General features: G+C 40.9%; 1 long non-coding RNA gene across 1 annotated transcript; it reads right to left on the reverse strand.

Moving 5' to 3' along the window:
- Positions 1-1762: 1762 nt before the first annotated feature.
- Positions 1763-21576, reverse strand: LOC117513278. The gene is made up of 3 exons (XR_004561534.1): positions 21567-21576; positions 13532-13578; positions 1763-1874 (listed from the first exon to the last, which is right to left on the reverse strand). It is a non-coding gene; the product is annotated as an uncharacterized LOC117513278 (long non-coding RNA).
- Between the last annotated feature and the right edge of the window lie 1689 nt (positions 21577-23265).

A 23265-nucleotide genomic window follows, 5' to 3' on the forward strand; every position in this document is an offset into this window, starting at 1 on the left:
AATTTATTGAGCAGATTTATGGCACTCAAGCATTTTATGATTCTTTTTATAAAGTGCATAACTTCAGTGTTTTTAATTAGATCGATTTGGGCTAATGAGACAGATCCGTGCAAACTATCATATGAGAATTTATGTAGTCTGTTTTAATGATCATTTACAGATTACCAGCATTTCGCCAGGGTTTGCACAACCCTGACAGAAAAATATAAATGGTAAACGGAATGCACTGAAAGAGCTTTTTTACATTTCATCCACAAAGCATGATGTTGTCTCTCTCACACACACACTGATGTCAGTGTGCTGCTATGCAAAGCACTTAACTGCACAAAGGAAACAATTTGGGTATTAAGGACCTTGCTCAAGGGCACTTTACTCTTGGTAATTTAATTTACCCTTTATACGAGGTCTGTCAATAAAGTATAGGTCCTTTTTATTTTTTCAAAAACTATATGGATTTCATTCATATGTTTTTACGTCAGACATGCTTGAACCCTCGTGCGCATGCGTGAGTTTTTCCACGCCTGTCGGTGACGTCATTCGCCTGTGAGCACTCCTTGTGGGAGGAGTCATCCAGCCCCTTGTCGGAATTCCTTTGTCTGAGAAGTTGCTGAGAGACTGGCGCTTTGTTTGATCAAAATTTTTTCTAAACCTGTAAGACACATCGAAGTGGACACGGTTCGAAAAATTAAGATGGTTTTCAGTGAAAATTTTAACGGCTGATGAGAGATTTTGAGGTGATACTGTCGCTTTAAGGACTTCCCACGGTGCGAGACGTCGTGCAGCACTCCCAGGTGCCATCGTCGGCCTGTTTCAAGCTGAAAACCTCCACATTTCAGGCTCTATTGATCCAGGATGTCATGAGAGAACAGAGAAGTTTCAAAAGAAGTCGGTTTCAGCATTTTATCCAGATATTCCACTGTTAAAGGAGATTTTTTTAATGAAAGACGTGCGGCTGGATTGCAGCGTCGGCTCGCAGCCGCCGCAACGCTCCGCCACAGGAAAAACACCTCTGTTGGAAGCCTTAAGGACAAGTTGGAACATGTCCTGCTGTTAAACAATTTCTCATATACTCACTCCACTGAAAGCCATCAAAAGCCGCCTGGATTTTACAAATGGTTATCAACACGGAGGTGTTTTTCCTGTGTCGCCGCACCGCGTCGGCTGCGTCCCGACGCGCGGACCCGTCCGCACATCTTTCATTAAAAAAATCTCCTTTAACAGTGGAATATCTGGATAAAATGCTGAAACCGACTTCTTCTGAAACTTCTCTGTTCTCTCACGACGTCCTGGATCAATAGAGCCTCAAATGTGGAGGTTTTCAGCTTGAAACAGGCTGACGACGGCGCCTGAGAGTGCTGCGCGACGTCTCGCACCGTGGGAAGTCCTTAAAGCGACAGTATCACCTCAAAATCTCTCATCAGCCGTTAAAATTTTCACTGAAAACCAGCTTAATTTTTCGAACCGTGTCCACTTCGATGTGCCTCACAGGTTTAGAAAAAATTTTGATCAAACAAAGCGCCAGTCTCTCAGCAACTTCTCAGACAAAGGAATTCCGACGAGGGGCTGGACGACTCCTCCCACAAGGAGTGCTCACAGGCGAATGACGTCACCGACAGGCGTGGAAAAACTCACGCATGCGCACGAGGGTTCAAGCATGTCTGACGTAAAAACATATGAATGAAATCCATATAGTTTTTGAAAAAAATAAAAAGGACCTATACTTTATTGACAGCCCTCGTATAACCAGGTTAGACCTCTTCTGCCAATTCACCTAACCTGCGTGTCTTTGAAATGTGGGAGGAAACCCACACAAACATGGGGAGAACATGGAAGCTCCACACAGAAAGACCACAGGTGGGTATTAAACCCATGACCTTATAGCTTATAGGCAACAGTGCTAACCACTAATCCACCACGCTGTAATGAGAGTGAAACAAATGTTGTCCCCCTGCCCCACTCTCTCTCTGTCTTTTTATATATATATATATATATATGTATGTATATATTATTTGTGCAGTGACATTACTCTACAGTCTACATCAAACATTGCGCTAACTTCAGATTTTGTTTCACAGACTGAAATTGATACCAGATTAATTCCAGCTCCAACAGTCACACTTCACAGTTGTGCCTGCTTGCTGTTGTTGTTTTCTCCCCACAGACGGCACAATTCTCATGTTGAATGTTGTTCAGTGTATCGTGCTGGGAAATAAAACAGTGACTGTTGGGAATTAGCTGTTTAATGCCGAGAGTCTTTCCCTCATTTTTACTGCCAATGTGAGGATTCCTAGCATTTTTGTTTTCTTTTGTCTTAAATTCTGCAGTGGTTCAAACTGTTACTTTCAAATAGTGGATATGTATTCATCAGGTCATTTGTTACTTAAATACTTGGTTTAACTGGAAGCCTCCTTATGTTTATAATTTCTTCCTAAAACTGGCTCAGAAAATGGACTAAAATTTAGCTTATCTTAAAATTTATGTTATCTTAAAGCGCCTGTCACATCATGACAGATCAAGGAAAAGTATGAGAACCTGATACAAATTTTGGATTTCTGTATGTGTTCATTTTTGTCTTGCAAAAGTGCTTTTTTTCATTCACTTTCTGACCACTGAGTTGGTCAGAAAGTTTTGTGCATGCTGATAGCTTTGAGTGGACATCAGGCAGAGATCCTTCCTGGTGGCTGCACCTTTGTTTAACATATTGTCTTCTATGTGTTTTATACTTTTACGATACTCATGCATGCATATCCTGTAGCTGTCTGATGCTTCAAACTGGGCTTCTACTTGACCAAATCTCTGGCAAGGGGTGTGAATTTTGCATCAGCAGAGAAAGGACACTCCTGTGTTCACAGGTTTGGCTGACACTTGCACAAGGGATGGTTTGGTGTGCCTTTCCATTGTGTAGGTGGTCTGGGTCTCCTGAGGGTACCCCAAGCCTCCTAGCAGTGCAAAGTGCTGACCCTCCAGCCACCTGTGTGTCCAACATGTCCTCTTCTTTGGGGGCTACCATGAGTAGAAGTTCTTTGTGTGGCTAAGAGGCCAGCTTGCAATGCGGTGGCAAAGCAGCACTGATGCAACAGACTGCTGTTACATGCTCAATGCATGACTAATGCCTGGTTCACACAGCAAGATAATTAGGCTATCGGACCCGATCCTCCCCTTCCGACAATCTTAACCCTTTGGGGCCGACGCCGTTGTATACGATGGCTGAGACCAAGTTTTAATAAATTATAAATAATTTTTAATAATATGAGATGGAAACTTACTTTTTTTTTGCTGAAATGTTAACTCCACAGACTTTCGAGCCAGCCATCGCCCATCTTTGTACTCCTCATAGAAGCTGTGTGATGATGTGCGCAATGTGAGGGTCCAATCAGAATTGGTTCACTGTCACATGGTTTTCCAAAATCCAATCGTAGGGCAGATTTACCTCACGTGATAAACCAAAGATCGTTTTTAGGAGTGATGTGTTACTAGTTGGCCCATTTGAATAGCCATCTGGCTGCTTGCTCCAATGCGCCCTGCACCATTACATACAGCGATCAGTGAAAGTGAGCAGACGGAGCAGATGGAGGGCCTCTGATGACAATCTCACGTGCTGAGAGTTTTAGAGTGTGTGAGTTTTAAAGATGTTCCATTCCTCATTACCTGTAAATGTTATTGAATAAGCCTGTGGCAAGCTCTCTCGCTCGGCGTAAAGCACTGTTTACCATATCAATGGAGCGAGGGGGGAGGGGCCACTCTTCAGAATGTAAATGGGCCTCGAACTGTGAAAGCTGCATTCAGAGCAGGACAGAACACTCCAAAACACAGTAGAAGTAGAAGTTTGTGATGTGACCTTTGTGTAATAGCAGACAGAAATTGCTTTGAGATGAAGACAAACGAAACGCATAGACCATTTTGTATATATTGTTCAAAATATGCATTTGTGTTTATTGTTTGAACCTTTATTTTGTACAGTCTTTCACACAAGAGCCCAAATTACCTTTATAAAGTGTCAAAACAGTTGTTTATTATAGTTTACTGTGTGTTTTGAATAAATGTGTGTGGAAAATTATTTTCTGCTTTACTTTTTCCTTTCTTATTTCTGATTGTAAACCTTTATTACACATATAAAACACAACTATAGCATATATATTCTGAAAGTGCAGGTTGTCCTGAAAAAAAGAGACATAAAACTTGATTGTGGGATGCAGGGAGAGCTGTTAACAGCAATAATAAAACATTTATGCCAGGCGAGTGAACTGTCCAAAAAAATGCCCTCAGACCCCAGAGGGTTAAGAGCGCTCTGACCTGCTCAGAAGGATGTCAGGGGTGCTCCGATCACAAATCGGGGATATTCAACATGTTGGATTGTTTTGGCCTGATATCGCAGTGTGTGTGGTGTCCTCCGACCACAAACAAGCATGCAGCCTGCTGAATGTGACGTGTGGCCAATCAGAAAGTAAGGTGACGGATGCACGGAGCGGAAAATAAAATCAAAAGAGCTGTTATGGCGCACCAGAAAGTCCGGTGGTCACGCTGTCTCCACTCCTTTAAAGAACACCTTTTCTTTTTCTTTTGGTGTCGTTTTTTTTCCCTATGTTTTAAATAGTCCACAAAGTATCTCTGTTTGTTTACTCTGAAGTCACGTTTAATCTTGACAGATTTCGTGAGATTTCCTGTCTGACCTGGGAATGTTCGTGTGTGAAATCTGTTTGTGTGTGGTGTGTTGACTTCACTGTGTGGCTGAACACCACATACTGTACAACCAAACCTGTTAGGTCTACGATTTTTATATCCATGTGTGTGGTCTCTCAGGTTTTGGAAACCTACAGATAATTTTAAAATCCTGCCATGTGAACCAGGCTTAAGTGTGAGCTTCCAGTCCGCTGTCAGCATGGGTACGCATCAGTGATGCCGGTAACGCGTCACTCTAATCTGACCACTTTTTTTTGTAACGAGTAATCTAACGCGTTAATCTTTCCAAATCAGTAATCAGATTAAAGTTACTTCTCCATGTCACTGTGCGTTACTATTATTTTTCATTGTGGGTCAAGCAGCATTAAACTTGGTCCGTGGGCAGGGGGTCGGGTTCGACTGAACTGCCCACTTTCAGCGAGCTGTGAGCTTTTCATCAGCTACGACTCGTCCTCACCTCTTAAAGCGCGGTGATCAGCACACCTGCACTGAGCTTTACAAAGACACTTTTATACTTTTTTCCTCCTTTATTTAGAATTGAGCTGAGCCGCTCTGTATCGTCTCGTTAAAAACAGCTGATCCTCCGCGACGCGTCAACAAAGAACACTGTTTTCCACTCAAATGCACCTAAACTCTCTTTCTGAGGACCACATGATATGAAAACACAATAAAACTTTCTTACCTGTAAATCTGGTCCTGTTTTCTGCATAAATAAATGTTATCCATTCTTTGTTCTCAAACGCCAAAGCAGGGGCGAATCCAGATGGAATGGGGGCGTGGGGCAGGGATGTGCCCCCCTCACAACACCCCTAGATTAAAGGTCCAGTATTGAAGCCGTTTTTTACTACAACTACTAATATTGCTTAAAATAATAATAATTTCGACAAGTAAAATGTTTAGAGAGAATTTAAGTTAGAAAAATGTTAGAATTTAATAGTTACATTTATAAACAATGTAGGTTCAAAATTGCAAGTTTTACTGTTACAGCGCTGTCAACAGTTAAATATGAGGTCAAGAAAGAGGTCTTTATTTTACTTTTTATAAAACAAGTATTTATTTTCATTGAAGTCAAGAAAGGGTGACTATAAAGTGAGTTTTGGCAAAACAGATATTGTCATGTTGAGGTGGCAGGGGGTTGTTGTCAGCAGCTGGGAAAAGTAACTAAAAAAGTAACTAGTAATCTAACTTAGTTACTTTTACAATTAAGTAATCAACAAAGTAACTAAGTTACTTTTTCAAGGAGTAATCAGTAATCAGTAATTGGATTACTTTTTCAAAGTAACTGTGGCAACACTGGTAAGCATTAAGTGCCTATTCTTCCAAAACATGTACAAGGACCAGCTCTCACAGCTTGTTCCACGGGGTGCTGTTCTAGTACGATCACCCACGAGCTTAAAAAGGGCAAAAAACAGGATCAAATGGCTCAATCCAGCTTGCCTCCTAACAGCCTGGTTTATAAAGTGCAGACCTGGTAAACCGCCAGAAAATGAAAGTAAAGAACTGCACCCTTGGCCAGAGGTTCAGCTGTTAACACCTTATACTGTTTCTAAACACTAAAAATATTGATTTGGTGTTTTCTTTCCATGACGACTGGAGCAGTACACGTTAATGTTTGTTAATGATAAATGAATGGATCGTTGCGTTTTTCTAGCATTCTGCAATCTCCCTGACAACACTTTGTGATGGAAAAGTCTGCTGTTTTTACAGCTTTCTTCCCAAACACAGCTATCATTTGTGCAAAGCACATTTGAATCAAGACATTAAATGTAGTTTCACACAAGCTTTTTTTTGCTGTTGTAATACTGAATGATTTTCACAAATAAAGCTGTGATAAAAACGTGCGCAGTGAGTACAGAGTTACATTTGACGGCTCCAATGTTATCTACAAAATATTGTCTTATTTTTCTGATTGTCACATCTGGGTCACATTCAAGGGACTTTGTCCACCATTTTTTGGTAAGTTACAAGCATTTGTCACAGTGTTATCCATAGATTCAGTCATGTCAGTGTAGTTACACAGAGGTTGCATGCCTGCATTAAAAGGCTCTGCATTTCATGGCGTTCTACATGAGCAACTTGCGGCGTACTCAGTGTGCATGCAGCAAACAATATAATATCGGTCTATTGATATTCTTTTAATCCCCTTTCACACCGGGCCTGCATACAGTTACATATGCTGCGTATTTAATAATGTCAATTGTGGGGGGGACAAGCTGGCGAGGTGAGAACGCTGAGGAGCTGCAGCCAGACTGTAGATGTGGAGATGTCCTCCGTGAGGACACTGGATGTGGACATGTCCTCTACCTGGCTTTCGGTCTGTGAGCAGGAGTTGATGGACTTTAGTTAACACAATCAAGAGAGAACTCATGAGGAAGTGAGAACGCCGAGGAGCTGCAGCCAGGCTGCGTGGAGCACAGCAGCAATCATAAATTGGTGTCGGGTAGCGTTATATTTTGTGGGTGTGGCATCAAGTCACGTTAAGTACTGTAACGTTGCCTCAACTTGCATGAAACCTACTTCCTTTCTGCATCCAGTGCTCTACTCCAAAAATCTGCAAAAAAAAAAAAAAAAAATAACGTTTAATTTTTAAACATTAAACGTGAAATTTGTTGTGTCTGTTTCGCGTCACCCTTTGTGTCCCTCAGTGTATTGTGGCGTAAGGCTGCAAAACTCTGCATTGTCATGACACCGCATGACCCAACTCTGTGTTGGCCCGGTGTGAAAGGGGCTTTACCAATCAGGGCCTGCTTCTTCCTTGCCCCCACTCCCCACCACATCCCACTGGTTTCTGTGTAACTGTGCTGCTTGCACTGTGCATATATTTACACACCCACCACCATCCCAAGGAAGCGCTATCCAGACACTTGGCATCATGCACGGGTCTGACAGACTGGTGATTTATAATGTGATGTTATCAGGTCAGAGATAAATTCAAATCTTGAATTCTTGCATAGAGTTCACAAGGACTGTACAAAACAACAAGGCAAAAGGGCATGAAGGAATCAAAGCATGGCCTCATTTATAAGGAATATGACCAGAGATAAAAAACTAAATTTGAAGACCTGCTTAAACATAGATTAATGCTACCCCACCACCTTGCTCTGACTCATGAACAACATCGACATTGTCAAACACTGGTGGTGGTAAATATTTGTCTTTTTATCATTTGTCACCCTCTGCATACCCATACATGTCAACCCCTTTGAGCATCCACCTGTATAACCAAGTGAGAAAATCCACAAAATCAGTACAAAATCCTTATAACCTCCAAATCGCACCAAAATCAGTTTTATTACAGTACACACAAGTGCATAGCGGTATCACATAACTGGGTTTTTGTCCACATACGAGGTCTGGTAGAAAAGTATCCAACCTTTTTATTTTTTTCAAAAACCATATGGATTTGAATCACGTGTGATTGCATCAGCCAAGCTTGAACCTTTGTGCGCATGTGTGAGTTTTTTCACGCCTGTCGGTTGTGTCATTCGCCTGTGAACAGGCTTTGTGTGAGCACTGGTCCACCCCTCTCGTCGTTTTTTTATTGCGAATAAATGTCTGAACGATTTGGAGCTTTGCTGCATCATTTTTTTTCCAGAAACTGTGAGAGACCTCCAGGTGGACACCGTTCGGAAAATTAATATGGCTTTCAGGGACGATTTTATGAGGATTACACAGATTAAGGAGTGATCCAGACGGTTTAAAGACCGCCCACAACTGCAGAGAGTGCGATGCGCTCCTAGCCCCCATTGACAGGCTGACACCCCGCTGGAACAACCAGATCATTTCCAACGTGAAGGCTTTGTTGATCCGGGACCTCGTCTGACTTTCACAAAAAAGCTGAAGATGTGGACATCAGCACTTTTTCGGTACATTCCACCATTACAGGGGTTTTTTTCATGGAAAGAAAAGCGGAGGGACGCGCCACGGAGCTGTTCATTACCAGTGTTGCCACAGTTACTTTGAAAAAGTAATCCAATTACTGATTACTCCTTGAAAAAGTAACTTAGTTACTTTACTGATTACTCAATTGTAAAAGTAACTAAGTTAGATTACTAGTTACTTTTTTAGTTACTTTTCCCAGCTGCCGACAACAACCCTCTGCCACCTCAACATGACAATGATACCTGTTTTGCCAAAACTCACTTTATAGTCACCCTTTCTTGACTTCAATGAAAATAAATACTTGTTTTATAAAAAGTAAAATAAAGACCTCTTTCTTGACCTCATATTTAACTGTTGACAGCACTGTAACAGTAAAACTTGCAATTTTGAACCTACATTGTTTATAAATGTAACTATTAAATTCTAACATTTTTCTCACATTTAAATTCTCTCTAAACATTTTACTTGTCGAAATTATTATTTTAAGCAATATTAGTAGTTGTAGTAAAAAACGGCTTCAAAACTGGACCTTTAATCTAGGGGTGTTGTGAGGAGGGGGGCACATCCCTGCCCCACGCCCCCATTCCATCTGGATTCGCCCCTGCTTTGGCGTTTGAGCACAAAGAATGGATAACATTTATTTATGCAGAAAACATGACCAGATTTACAGGTAAGAAAGTTTTATTGCGTTTTCACATCATGTGGTCCTCAGAAAGAGTGTTTAGGTGCATTTGAGTGGAAAATAGTGTTAGTTGTTGACGCGTCGCGGAGGATCAGCTGTTTTTAACGAGACGATACAGAGCGGCTCAGCTCAGCTCTAAATAAAGGAGGAAAAAAAGTATAAAAATGTCTTTGTAAAGCTCAGTGCAGGTGTGCTGATCACCGCGCTTTAAGAGGAGAGGACGAGTCGAGCAGCTGCAAAAACCGCGGATGAAAAGCTCACAGCTCGCTTAAAGTGGGCAGTTCAGTCGAACCCCGACCTCCTGCCCACGGACCAAGTTTAATGCTGCTGTCGACCCACAATGAAAAATAATAGTAACGCACAGTGACATGGAGAAGTAACTTTAATCTGATTACTGATTTGGAAAGATTAACGCGTTAGATTACTCGTTACTAAAAAAAGTGGTCAGATTAGAGTAACGCCTTACTAAGTAACGCGTTACCGGCATCACTGTTCATTACGCGGGACAAAACCACCTCGGTGTTGGTCTCACAGGACGGGCGCGGAATTCCTCCGCACATCTGTCTCAATGTGCCGAAAAATGCTGATGTACACTCTTTTCACAATTCCTGTGCTAGTCAGACGACATACCGGATCAAGACAGCGTCCAGTTTAGAAATTAACGGCACATTCCACTGTTACATGAGTTTTTGTCATGGAAAGAGGAGCTCCACCGCGCGTCGCGGTGGAGCTGCATGGCGCAAAGCAAGGCTGTGATGAAGCCTTCCAGGACATGTTGGGGCAGGTCCAACTCATGCACAATCACAATCGGATAGTCACACGACTGAAAAGCAACCGGAATCCATCTGAAGTCCACCTTTATGCCGTCCTGTGAGACCAACACCGAGGTGGTTTAGTCCCGCGTAATGAACAGCAACGTGGCGCGTCCCTCCGCTTTTCTTTCCATGAAAAAAACTCCTGTAATGGTGGAATGTACCGAAAAAGTGCTGATGTCCACATCTTCAGCCTTTTTGTGAAAGTCAGACGAGGTCCCGGATCAACAAAGCTTTCACGTTGGAAATGATCTGGTTGTTCCAGCGCAGTGTCAGCCTGTCGATGGGGGCTGGGAGCGCACCGCGCTCTCAGCAGTTGTGGGTGGTCTTAAACCATCTGGATCACTCCTTAATCTGTGTAATCCCCATAAAATCGTCCCTGAAAGCCATATTAGTTTTCCGAACGGTGTCCACCTGGAGGTCTCCAACAGTTTCTGGAAAAAAATTGATGCAGCAAAGCTCCAAATCATTCAGACATTTATTCGCAATAAAAAAAAACGTCGAGAGGGTGGACCAGTGCTCACACAAAGCCTGCTTACAGGCGAATGACGCAACCGACAGGCGTGAAAAAACTCACGCATGCGCACGAAGGTTCAAGCTTGGCTGATGCAATCACACGTGATTCAAATCCATATGGTTTTTGAAAAAAAATAAAAAGGTCGGATACTTTTCTAACAGACCTCGTATTATGAGTTGCCACAATGACATTAACGTCAGGATCATTAGTTTTTCCTCCACATGAATTTCAAACAATAGAGATCTAGTATTCATACATCAAGCTGAATTTTATAGAACTGAACGTGTCAAATTTTGTTATTTTTTACAGAAACGAACTGTGTCACTAGTGGAAAAATAAATCGAATATAATGAACAAAATAAAACATACCTCAGAACTTCATCAAGTGTATCAAAAATCACCTCGCCAGTGCCGATGTTGCAGACGGGCATGTGTGTTTATTAGGGATGGTTATCGATAAGATTTTATCGATACCATTATCAATTCCGCTTATCGATCCGATTCCTTATCGTTACCTCTTGTGATTTTTTTTTTTTTGTGTACTAAAAGTAGGCTTTACAGGTTTTCTATGTCAGCGGGTCAAAGAGCTTTTTCTTATCGTGCACCCACTCTGTGGAAAGGTCTTCCTGTGACCGTGAGGCAGTTGGAGTCTGTGGACATTTGTAAGTCAAGCCTTAAAGCCTATTTTTATTCTCTTTCTTATGAATATTTTTTATTTTTATCTGTTTTATTCTTTTTACATCTGTTTTTAATTATGTATTTGAATTTTAAAAATTTTTATTTATTTATTTTAATTTTTTATGTTGAACTGTGAGGTGCCTCGAGATGGCTTTTTGGCGCTTTATAAGCCGATTAAATTGAAATTGAATTGAACAACATTTTATTGAGTCTTAAAGTAAATAAATATGAAATTGGTCACTGGTTCCTTAAACTTTGGACATAATAAACTCTACATGATGGATCCTTGATCTCTGGACATAAATAGAAATAAACAAAATCTGTAGTTTTTGTCATAAGCATTTCCTTTCAGACATTTTGGCATGAATGTCTTTCCATACATCTGAGCTGAGCTCTTACAGCTGGCTGTGATGTATGTCAGCATCAGTTTAATTCATAAAGAACACAGGACGTCTCATTTTGGGAAGAAAAAAAAAACGTTTTAGTCGACTGTAGTTTATTTTCTGTATTACAGCATTTGGAAAGAAGTGTCATTTTATTTAAAGCGGCAATTTTGTGTCAACGGAACGGAGGACAATTCTTGTTTCTTGACTACAACATGACAAGAGTCTCAGTTAGTGACTTTAATCCACACAAAAGCGACTCACAATATTTTAATGGCTTTGAAGGGAGTTAAGAAGCGAACTCGCCATTTCTGAAGAGCAGCGAATCAAAGAACCACGAGCCAGTGGATCGAAGCATTGCTTCAATGGCTCATGCATCAAAGTGGAGTCGCGCTGCAGAAACGGTTGATTACAGAGCCAGTGCAGACCAAACTCTGAATATCCATAAGACTTTATGTGTACGTCCGTATGACTCTGAAACTCTGAAAAATCTGTATAATTTACGGACAATCCGTATAGGTTGACATGTATGCATACCATGATCAGCAACCAGAGGAGCCTCTTCAGTCACAGACTGCTCCTTCCCAATTGCAGGACCAACAGACTGAAAAACTCCTTTGTCCCTCAGACCATCAGACTGTACAACTCCTCACTCAGGGGGAGGAGGAGTAACAGGAAGACAGAAGTCAGGAATGAGAGGAACAGTAGCCAGTAAACCAGTAGTGAGCAGTATTTCTGGTATTTATATCTGTGTATTTATATTTGCAAATTGTTTTTTACTTTCACTTTTGTTACTCTGTGTGCCTGTTACCTTGTGTGCTGCTATACAATGCTACTGGAACCTCAATTTCTCTGAGGATGTCTTCCCAAGGGATTAATAAAATTCTCTAATCTTTAGTCATGTCTCACATAAACAGATCATGTCTACATACGTTATGAGGCAATATTAAATCATTTTCCATCAACAAGTCAAATCAAATTGTTTAAAACATGTGGTCAACAGGTCTAACCTGACAACAAATTGAAGTTCGGGAAATACAGTTTTTGCTAACAAATGACTTAATTCCTGATCATATTTGAAGAAAAGAGAGTCATTAGTTGATGGTCACCATTTGGAATGTTCTGGTTTCTGCATTAAGGGATTCCATGTACTCTCTGACTCCATGTGCCTATTGTTTGAAAAGGTAGCACTGGCCTTGGCAGCATGATGGTGCTTCTTCTTTTGCAGGGCTTTTCATTCATTCCAATGCTGTTTCTTTGCAGAAATTGTATCATCCAAGCCTGGATGTTGCATCTTCTCCTAGCTTACGAATGTTGAATTCTCCACGGAGCACTTTCAGTAGTCATAGGGTTAGTGTTTAATTGTAAAACTGTGTATGCACAATATATTTGTTCACTGCCTCAAAATACAACCCCAGATCAGAAAATGTTGAGCCTTGATGGAAAAAAGTGAGCAGTGACTCTCACATTTACTTTGACTTTTGTTTAATTTCAGACTGCATGTTTTGTCAGGCTAACGTTATTTAATTTGTAAATCTAAATCCATCCCTGCTTTTCTGGCCGGTCCAGTACCCGTGCCCTCTGCTTCCGTAGTGCAATTCAATTCACTCACTCACTCATCTTCAACTGCTTACTCCAATTAAGGGTCGCGGGGGGCTGGAGCCTATCCCAGCAGTCATAGAGCGTGAGTACACTCTGGACAGGACGTCAGTCTGTCACAGGGCCACATATAGACAAACAAACACATCTACGGACAATTTAAAGTTTCCTATCCACCTAACTGACATGTCTTTGGATGTGGGAGGAAGCCAGAGCACACAGAGAGAACCCACGCAAACATGGGGGGAACATGCAAACTCCACACACAAAGGCCACAGGTGGAAATCAAACCCATGACCTTCTCGCTGTGAGGCAACAGTGCTAACCACTAAGACACCGTGCTGCCTGCATTTCAATTCCATTAATTTTATTTGTATAGTGCCAAATCACAACAAAGAAGCCTCAAGGCACTTCACACAAGTAAGGTCTAACCTTACCAACCCCCTCTGAGCAAGCACACAGGTGGCAGTGGTCAGGAAAAACTCCATCTGGTGATAATGAGGAAGAAACCTCAAGCAGAACAGTTGACAGTGCATGTCAGACAATTAACCAAGCATGAAGTCAAAGGAGTTGTCTGTAGACGTCTAAGACCAGATTGTCTCGAGGCACAGATCTGGGGAAGGGTACAAAAATATTTCTCCTGCTTTGTAAGTCCCAATGAGCACAAATGGTCTCCATCATCCATAAACAGAAGAAGTTCGGATCCACCAGGACTCTTCAAATTACTGGCCACCCGTCTAAACTGAGTGATCAGGAAAGAAGGGCCTTAGTTAGGGAAGTTACCCAGAACCCGATGGTGTCAGGGTTTCAGACAAAAACTGGCTGGACACAAAAGCAGGGCTCTGACACAAAAAGGTACATTCAAAAGGCTTTACTCATTCACCAGGCAGGGTTTGGTACACAGGACAGCAAATGGTGATTAGCAAAGGTGTCCAAAACATAAGGTGATAGGTGAGGTCAAAAAGCAAGCAGAAAAATGAAGCATGGTAGGACATAAGCAAGAAAACTTGGACACTGTGAATTAAGGCTATAAATGCTGGCATGGAGTACAAATGATCTGGCAGAGACTGGAGAGAAACAAGAGGCTTAAGTGCAAGTGGTAATTAGCATAAATGAGCAACAGGTGAAAAGGAATAACAACAGCAAGGTGTGGAAACAAAGATGACAGGAAGACACAGCCCCAGTCCAGATGGTCACTCTGTCAGAGCTCCAGCAGTCCTCTGTGGAGAGAGGAGAACCTTCCAGAAGGACAACCATCTCTGCACCAATCCAGCAATCAGGCCTACATTTTAGAGTGGTCAGACAGAAGCCACTGCTTAGTAAAAGGCACATGGCAGCTCCACTGGAGTTTGCCAAAAGGCACCTGAAGAACTCTCAGACCATGAGAAACAAAATTCTCTGGTCTGATGAGACAAAGATTGAACTTTTAGGTGTGAATGCCAGGCATCATGTTTGGAAGAAACTGGGAACCATGTCTACAGTGAAGCATGGTGGTGGCAGCATCATTCTGTGGGGATGTTTTTCAGCAGCAGGAACTGGGAGACTAGTGAGGATTGAGGGAAGCTGACTGCAGCAATGTACAGAGACATGTGGCTTCAGGAGAACGCTGTGAATGTCCCTGAGTGACCCAGCCAGAGCCCAGAAGTTAACCCGATTGAACATCTCTGGAGAGATCTGAAAATAGCTGTGCACCGACGCTCCACATCCAACCTGATGGAGCTTGAGAAGTGCTGCTAAGAGTAATGGGCAAAACTGCCCAAAGATAGGTGCACCAAGCTTGTGTCATCATATTCAAGAAGACTTGACACTGTAATTGCTGCCAAAGGTGCTTCAACAAAGTATTGAACAAAGGGTGTGAATACTTATGTAACTGCGATTTCTTAGTTTTTTATTTTCAATAAATTTCAAGCACTGTGAATACTTTCCAGATTTTTTTTATTCTGACTCGAGTTCATTTTACGTTAGCTGAAGTCATCCTGTTTTTTTTCTCTCCCTCCTCAGTCACATTTTGAGCTTGAACATAAAACACAACTACATCAGCTCAAGATGTAAAATAATAGTTAGCGGGCCAAAATGGGTATAAAATTTTGGGATGCACTGCCTATTTTCACACAAAACAGGTAGTGCATCCCAAAATTTTCAATGTTAACCTTTGATTTTATTAATGGGACACTCTAAGGATTCAGGAAAATATAGGTTCATAGAGTTGTGGGGGTGGGGGGAGAGTTTATGTATCCTCATGTTGGCCTGAGGACTATAAATACCTTTGGAAAATAACACCTTATTATTTGAGTGTTCTCACCTGCTTAATGTGATTTCTGCTTCTGAACATCACTGTAGAGTTTTTTTTTAAGCATATATGTGTGATTTTGAAATTCAGTATAATCATCCCTGACATGCGCGCATGGTGTGAACAGGACGGTACCATCATTAATGCACCTGTAGTGAAGTGGAGCAAGAAATGACTCCACAGATTGTTTTTTTTTTCTTAACATGTTGATCCAATATCATGCTAAAATCCCCCCTTTCCACGGTCTCACAGGCACTGATGACTCACCCTCACTCAGCAGAATGTAGGGTGTGAGTCCAAAAACAAAGTTCTCACCTTCATGAAGATACTCAGCGTGACTGATTGTCTGCAAATGTGCTATAGTTACAGTACGCCACAGCGTCACTCGGGGCTGCGGCGGGCTAAAAGAACAGCGGGTTGCTGAACCCTGGTCAAGTGCTTAAGCAGAGGGCTTGAGACCAGACGATCCTCAGTTCAAACCCCCATCTGGCAGGAAAATCAGTGAGGTCCTTGGGAAAAGTTCTTATTCCTCAAGCTGCTACCAGTGTGTCGTAAATACCTTGCATGGCAGCATCCTGACATCAGTCTATGAGAGTGTGTGTGGGAATGGGTGAATGTGAAGCATCATTGTAAAGCGTTTGATCTTCTGGTTCCGATGGAAATTGCACTAAATGCAGTCCATCCGGTTCACTCCGCTTAGCTTCTACGATCTGACAGGATCAGGCATACACAGAACAAACTGGCTGCAATTTCAAATTAATTTCAATTTATTTTCATTCATATAGCGCCAAATCACAACAGAGTTGCCTCAAGGCGCTTCACGCAAGTAAGGTCTAACCTTACCAACCCCCAGAGCAGCAGTGGTAAGGGAAAACTCCCTCTGAGGAAGAAACCTCAAGCAGACCAGACTCAAACGGGTGACCCTCTGCTACAGACATAAATTACAGAACAATTCACAAAACTAATATACAGGAAATGCAGTTGGTGCACAGGACAGGAGGGTCTCCAGCACAAATACCACACCCATCTCTGGATGGAGCTGCACCTTAAACAGAGAGGGAAAAAGCAGAATCAGGCATCAGAAAGACAAGAAATACAGTATAATTTGCCAGCATTAAAGAACAAGAAAAACAGAAAATACTAAGGTGATCGCCAGCCACTAGCCCTAAGCTTCACTAAAAGACCCAGAATTTAAGTAAAGTTGAGGCCGCGGCCTGCTCCGTTTCTTAATAAAATGAATTTAAAGAGTAAAAAGTATAGAACTATACTACTATGCCAGTATGCTAGCCATACAAAAGGGAAAATAAGTGTGTCTTAAGTGTGGACTTGAAAGTCTCCACAGAATCTGACTGTTTTATTGACACAGGGAGATCATTCCACAGAACAGGGGCACGATAAGAGAAAGCTCTGTGACCTGAAGACTTCTTATTCACCCTAGGGACACAAAGTAGTCCTGCACCCTGAGAACGCAAAGCCCGGGCCGGTACGTAGGGTTTAATTAGGTCAGCTAGGTAGCAGGACCTGCCTCTGCAATGACATTATCCACTGAATAGGCAGACATATGCAAATCCCTTACAATATTTCTTTGAGGAACAATGCTTTTAAACATTTGAGCAATTTTCTCATGCACTTGTAAATAAAATAGAAATCCTGTTCTCATCTTTGCCCATCAAAGACTCAACCATTTGTGGATGTTGCTTTTGTACCACATCATGATTAAAATCACCTGTTGACATCACATGTTTGAAAAGCATTGTTGTTGTTGTTATTATTATTGTTATTATTATACTTTTATTTTTACTACATTACTAGCCATTACTTGCCCCTTCCCAGTTGACCTGCAGGCCTGAAATGCAAGAATGGATGTACGAGTATATTAACAAATGAAAGGAACTTGACTACAAAAAAACATGAACTATATTGGGTTCAAACTCTCTACAATGAAATCAAAGTCAAAGCAAATGCATTTTTAATTAATACCATCTCAACCCAGTGTCCGAACCTCCATACATAAAACATAAATCACAGAGCTAAACTGTAGTATTTTCTGTTTTCCTTTTAGAGTAGACAATATCATAATGATGGAGTGGAGACGAGTTGTTTTCAGGATTCTGGCTGTGTTTATTTCTTGGCAGCCAGACAGAAAAACAAGGAAGCTGGGCAAAAGCTTCATTCTCAGGATAAATCCTTCAGCGGGGTGAGTGTAGCCGAATGTGGTCAGTGTTTATCCAGTAGTTCTTCTCATTGCAACAGCAGTGTTGATAAAAGTCACAGTCCCAAAACAAGCAATGCTGGTCTGCATGATCTCCAGGAATGGTTGTTTATGGCCCCTTGTTGGATAACAAGGAAACCAACTTTGCAGACTTATCCAATCTACTGTTCATGCATTGAACAATCATGTGTTCAAAAAATGACTTATCTCTTTTATTTGTGGCTAAACTGCCCTGGAACTTGCATTATAATGAACTGTCAATGTGCTCTGCGTGAAGTCATTGTCTTTTTCTGCTCTCCGCAATATGTTTTATTTCATGATTTGCTAAATTTTTAGTTTATATGCTGTGCTTTTATGTTTGCAGAGCAGCAGCTTTTCTTTAACTTCTATCAGCTATTTTCTGCTTTGTTGATGGGCCAGAAATGATACCATTTTTTTTTTTTTTTTTTTTTGCACATGGATTGTAAAGTTGAAAAAGAATTGAAAGTATGGAAGTCACAGGTGAGGCTCATGAAAACCACAAAGATAGTATCCAAAGATACTTTTGTATGCACATCACAATAAATAATTAAATAAATTGAAAATGAGATAGTTTGGAGTCCTGTTCAGGGTGTATCCTGCCTCTCGCCCAGTGACTGTTGGGATTGGCTCCAGCTCCCACGTGACCCTTAACTGGAGTAAGCAGGTATAGAAAATGAATAAATAAATTAATCAGTTCATAAATTGAAAAGTGAAATAAGTCTAATACAATACTTTCAGGTCCATAAATATTTAGAAATGACAATGTTGCTTTCTCTAATTAATTTGATCTGTCTGCTGTAGCAATTTGGAGTAGAAAAAAATAAATAAATTTGACCTTAAAGTGCATATCACTATAAAATGTCAAATGAGCTGACTATTATAAATAAACAAAGAATAATGAAAAGATTATTTCTTTTTATTTATGGTGCCATATGCTCACGAAAATGAAGTCATAAGCATGAGGTCTAACCTTAAATATTTACTCATTTTGAAATGGATGCCTCCAACACATTTCAAAAAAGCTGGTACAGTGGGATGTTTACCACTGTGTTACATCACCTTTCCTTCTAACAACACTCAATAAGCGTTTGAGAACTGAGGACACTAATTGTGAGTATCATGAGTGTATAAAAGGAGAATCCCCAAAAGGCTCAGCCAGGCTCGGACTGGTAATCTGTGATTTTAGGCATTTGCCCGGTGGGCTGCTGCACGTTTAGACGTGCGTGGGCCGGCCGTCCCATATTTATAGAGATTATGGAAATATACAGTGTTCTCGAACTGCGCGCTGCTGTCAACACGAGGAAAGTCCGTGATCGGTGAAGCTACAGCATTTAATTGGCGCAGCTGCAGAGCCACTTCCTGAATTTGTGTCAAAATAAAAGTTCTGTAGTGTTTCATACACGGCGCAGTCTTATTCTAGGTTTCAGTTTTGTTTCCATTTGATCACACAATGGAGACTTACATCGAGTACAATGATTGACATGACCAACAGCCAATAACAATGGAGAGCATACAGGGTGGCCAATCAGATTGCAGGAAGAGCAGGCAGCCGCTCCCGCCCCTGTGAATGGATTGAGTCCTCGGCGCCTGGACTTCGCTCTGCTCTTCTACTGATACAAGGTTGGAATCGTTTCTTTTATCTTAATTAACTGTGCTTTACTTTTGTTAATCTTTAAATGCAACAGCTACGGACTTCAGCTCCTTAATTTGCTGCTGTGTGAATCCTAGCAGTGGTTACACATTACCCCTCTCTCTCTCTCTCTCTCTCTCTCTCTCTCTCTCTCACTCACTCACTCACTTTGGAGACACAAACCTTTTTTTTCTGCTTGTGTGCTTTTGCTTCCGTTTTGTCAGACCCGGTGCCAGAAAAAAAAAATCACAGGGGGCGGGGTCGCCCCCCCAAAAAAAGTGCACACCGGAGGAGACGTGCGCTCCTGGAAAGCTTGTGTATTTACGCTGCACCGTTGTAAGAGACTGACTAAGAGTGAAGAGTGATGACAGTATTTTTTCTTATTATTATTTGAACGTATAGACCCTCGATCAAGTGATCTCCTGCATACCACACAGAGCCGGTGTTCTGTCGAGATGAGATGCGCCAACTTTCGACACTCTGAGCTGTGATGTACCTTCGCATTGTCCAATAGGAATGACACGTCGGGCCAAAACACAGAAGACTCGTGGCAGAAACCACTGATCTCTACAAAATGGATTGGACCAATCCGATTGGTGCAGAAACCACTGATCTGTACAAAACATTAACGTGTGACAGGACTGCTCATTTATAGAGCAGTTTTCTGAAGAAAAATCATTGGAAATGTTTTTTTGTTGTTGTTACCTCAAAATTTCTGATTACTGTTAAAAAAAGTTTAGAACACTTGTAATTAAAACAGGTAAATAAACCAATAAATGGTTCTTTAGAAACCTTTCATCTGTATTAAAACCACCTGTTATTTCAGATTAGATAATTTCTTGTTTAACATAAGGAACCTCAGACATTTATTTTTAGACAAAATAACATGGAAACTTGTATATTTTTTGAAGTCTGGTAGATTATTTATATCTTATTTCAACCAGAAAAACAAACACTAAATAAATACAAATGTTTATTATAAATGCAAAAGGAAATAATTTAACAATGACTGCAGTGTGATTGTAAAGTAGGATTTCTGTGACATAAACCTCATAATGTTATATATATATATATATATATAAACTTGTAATTTCGTCAAAATATGTAATTGCCTTTAATGTTATCAGGACGCCCCCTCGTGGCGCCGGGTCCGCGTTTTGTACTATGATCAAGGTGAAATGACAGTGAAAGTGTGTGTTTAGGTGTGTGTTCATGGTGTTTAGGTGTATAGTGTTTGTTCATTGGGGGTTCAGTATGGACGGGTGGGTGTGCGTGTTTGGGGGTGGATTCGTCGGGCCAATAGTGGGCTGGTCCAGAGGAAAAATGCCAGGGCCGAAATTTGTTCCCAGTCCGACCCTGGGCTCAGCCGTTCACAAGCAAAGATGGGGTGAGGATCACCACTTTGTGAACAACTGCATGAAAAAAAAATAGTCCAACAGTTTAAGGACAATGTTTCTCAACATTCAGTTGCAAGGAATTTAGGGATTCCATCATCCACAGTCCATAATATAATCAGAAAATTCAGAGAATCTGGAGAACCTTCTACATGTAAGCTGCAAGGCAGACAAATTGGATTTCAAATGTCAAAAATTCTACTAGTAGCTATAATTCCAGGTACATTTTTAGTCTTTAGAAATTAGCTTGATTTCACCTGCCTCTGATAAATGCTGAAACCTCAAGCTGTGAGGATTATAAATTTTGGTGACATCATCTCAGGTCACGCACCTAAAATGAATAAGGGAAAAGGGAATCTTATTTTACAGTGTGAAATTAGTGGGGGGGTTTGTGTGTGTGTGTGTGTGTGTGTGTGTGTGTGTGTGTGTATACTTTGACGGTGAATATATCAAAATCATTAAAGTGTGTATTTTTCACACAACTATTGTTGCTCATTAGGTGGACAGATTTTCCAAAAATAACATTTTGAGGAGGAAAGTGAGAGTTTTTTTTTTGGTAAGGAGTCCCTCTGGGACAGAGCAGAAGTGACCACAGCATGAGAATAGTCTTCAAAAAACAGATCTAACCACAGATTTTATCCTTTCCTTTTGTGAACACTAACACATCGTGTTTCCTCTCCCGAAATCATGGAATCGGCCGTGTTTGTGGTTTGTGTTACGGTGTTAGCTAAGCTAAATTTTGCCAAGATGCTACATGCGGGACGCTGACGCATCTTGCTGAGGAACCATCTTTTGTGATCACGAGTCGGACAGTCTTACAACTAGTGATTGCTGTTAATAGCAGAACGGTGATCAGCCTCCAGACGTTTTGTATTATTGGCTAAGCTGAGCTAAACTGATGGCTAAGCCGAGTGACGCTACCGGGACAAGTCTGAAGAAGGGTGTAATCACAATTAAGTGAAGGGTGTTGGCTGCTTAACCAACTATAATTATCAGCTGACAATTAAATGTCTTCATGTCCAGTACATAATATTTTATATTATTTACAAAAATTTTAATTCTGCCCTTGAGCAGAAATTGGATTTCAAATGTCAAAAATTCTACTAGTAGCTATAAGTTTTAGTCTTTAGAATCATTTTAGAAAAATGACTGCCCTCACAGAAACACATCACATCAGATTACATACTGGATAATGGAAAAATGCAGTTTCTGTTTCTGATCCTCTTTCAGTTAAATTGTTTCAGTATTTCTGGGCCCATTATGCTGAATATGATTAATCTGTTGCTTACAACTTCCCTTGTTCCTGCATGTTTTAAATCTGGAGTGATTCAACCACTTCTTAAAAAATCCAACTTTGATCCCATTTTACAGGCTAAATATATGCCATTATTCACCTTAGCTGTCTTTACAGAAATCTTTAAAAAAGGTTTCACAGCAAATTGTGGTTAAATCTGGTTGATAGTAATGTCTTTGAACCATTACAGGGAGCATTTAAGACTTGTCACTCCACGGAAATCGTAGTAAAGTGGCGCATGATTGTCTGTTTGCTATAGATTCATATAGAGCCACAGTGCTGCTGCTGGATTTAAATGTAGTTTTAACATTTCTGCTCAGGTTTAGTTCTCTTTTTGTTGAGACAATGTTTGAATTAACTAATCATACTCTGTCTTGTATACCATCATGAGTTCTAGACCTTCTGCAATTAAAATATAGGGTACCATAGGGTTCTGTATTGGGCCCTTTGTTTTTCATACTTTCTGCTATAGTGCTTCTTCAACAGATAGTGGAATGCTAACTGTGCTTTGTGTTCTCAGAATGTAGGATTACTGTGTGTTGTGAAGGTAATGAAAACATCAGTAGGGTACAGAGCTTTTTCTTATTGTGTGGGCTTTCTGTGAATAAGAGTCTGATTCTGTAGAGTTATTTAAATCCAAACCAAAGACTTGTGTGCTCTACCTTATATTTAGTAGTAGTAGTAGTAGCAGCAGTGTATACTTAGTTGTACTCAATTATTGGCTTCTCTTATACTTCTATTAGTCCCATTACCAATAGGGATGGAATCAGTCTCATCAAAACCAAATTCCTGGGGAATTTTAGATTAGGATCCTACAGCCAACGAGCATGCTGGAATTTTCTCAGTTCATTGGCTGTCGAAGCTTATGTTATGGTGCATAAGTCATTGTGATTGATTGCTTTTTGTTTTGCTCTCTGTCCAAGATTCTGCCAGCAGAGTCTGGATGGCGTTGAGTGAACTGTCAGTGGGGGAACAGATAGGATAGTCTTGGGTGATGAATGTGGCTAACAGAGGAAGATGACAGCAATCATGAGCCTAGGGCTGTGAATTGATTTGTGCCCAGTCTGAGCAGGATTGGCAGGTCACGTGAATGCATGTCAGCACTGAAGGAAGAGAATGTGAACAGATATGGGATGAATTTATGTTCCAGCATGTTGGAAAGTGACTTTTCTGCATTAAAATATGTCCATT

This window comes from Thalassophryne amazonica, chromosome 7, assembly GCF_902500255.1.
Source record: "Thalassophryne amazonica chromosome 7, fThaAma1.1, whole genome shotgun sequence".
In the NCBI taxonomy this organism is placed as follows: domain Eukaryota; kingdom Metazoa; phylum Chordata; class Actinopteri; order Batrachoidiformes; family Batrachoididae; genus Thalassophryne; species Thalassophryne amazonica.